The sequence below is a fragment of the Boleophthalmus pectinirostris genome, unplaced genomic scaffold, assembly GCF_026225935.1.
Source record: "Boleophthalmus pectinirostris isolate CB_2022bp ecotype Guang Dong unplaced genomic scaffold, ASM2622593v1 HiC_scaffold_9, whole genome shotgun sequence".
Taxonomy (NCBI): Eukaryota; Metazoa; Chordata; class Actinopteri; order Gobiiformes; family Gobiidae; genus Boleophthalmus; species Boleophthalmus pectinirostris.
Genome location: NW_026571541.1, coordinates 14,292,192 through 14,293,916, shown reverse-complemented (window position 1 = coordinate 14,293,916; position 1,725 = coordinate 14,292,192).

The window sequence follows — 1,725 nt, the reverse complement described above, 5'->3', positions numbered from 1 at the left end:
TATCAGAGAAGACATGGCTTTAAAGACTTAAGCAGGACTCAATGGACACAAGTGAAAAGAGTGTGTTGCTGAAATCCCACTGGAGGAAGGACTGATGAAACAAACTTTTTAGATGCCTTATTTATTTTTGTAGTAGTAAAATATTATTTCATATGAATGTATCTGTTTAAAGAAAAAAGGTTGTCTTTTATATTATTTATGCTTTTGTCGGATGAGAAATACTTTTTATTTTTTGTTCATCTTTGTGTTCTGCTTAAACACAGAGATCTGCAAGTGTCTCTGTAAAGTTTTGTAATAATATAAAGAGAAGATATGGAAGAGTAAACACACATTTCTCTGTGTTCTGTCCCTTCTTGATGAATGATTTACTAGAGTAGGTTTCCTGGCCCGTTCATATTTGCGGTTGAGCTTTGAAGTGGCTCTGATGGGCTGTTCCACTGCAGTGACCCCTGAAACGGCTGAAACACTCCCTTCACTGTTCACTTAAGGCCTTGCTCTCTGCTTCACTGAAGACTTGATAGCTCATTACTTTATGTAAAATGCTCTGGTGCTTTGAGTGCACTGTGTTGACCCACTGGCCCCAATCTGTAGAAGACGTTGAGCAGAGTAAGCAGAGGGTGCAGCCCAGAACAACATGTAGGATTTCCCCTAGATGTAATCTTACACAATGGATTTAGTGTGACAATTGGCCTATCATTCTTCATTTGTGCCAATGATATTAACCCCATGAATTTCCTATTAACTAGGTAAAATAGTCGGTCTTTATTTATAGTGAAACTATTTTACTCTTGGCTTATCAATTTTTTTGCCATGTTAGATTTACCTGAGGTTTGTCTTTATTTATATCAATCTCCTGATATAAAATTTTGGGACAACTCTGCTTTCTGTTTTTACCAGTTTTCAAACAATTCCTTTGCAGAAATAGGTTTGCACGGTATTGTTGTAGCTGCGTTATTTTATTTACACCAACATCTTTTTCAAATGGGCCACACTTCCTGCTATCCAACTGTATTCTTTCTCTTCTTGTGGCTCATTTGCCCGGGTTGTGCCCAGTCTCGTCTCCAGTGGATATTCCTGGCGCCCACAGCCACTCGGCTCTTGCTCAGGCGTGGCACTGCTCCTTCCGCCTGATATTTTTAGTCTATGTTGTGCAGCGGAGCCTGTCAAATATTTATCCAGTTGACTTGAATTTAACTTTTTCCCATTAACCAACTTCTGCAGACATGGGTATATGTGTTAAATAAATCTATGCCCTATAGAGTATAATTTTACTTTTTAACACTTCTCTTCAGCTTGTTCCATCCTGTAGTGTAGCTACAGCAAACCCAAAGTTTGGTTAGGTTTTCCGGTAGAAGTTCTCACGCTACTTTACAGGCTCAAAAAGTACACCATATTTCTAGTAGTTACTTTTTCAAGATGCACTATGCAACATAACAGAGTACGATCTGAAAAATACAAAACATACTACTCCTTACATCTATCATGACTTTCTTTTGCTGTTTGGATAAATAGATTGGAGACAATGGGAAGGAAGTGGATGTGGAAATGAAAGAGATTGGTGTGGGGGTGCGAGGGGGTACGCTGACAGATGCTGGCCCGCCTGATGAGGACCAGATAAGGCCAGGGTTGTCTCCAAATGAGCCTGTTCTCCATATCCCACGCCTGTCAGTCCACACCCTCCTTCAGTCGGCCGGGACCCTGTGCCCACGCGGCTACTCCCCCTAA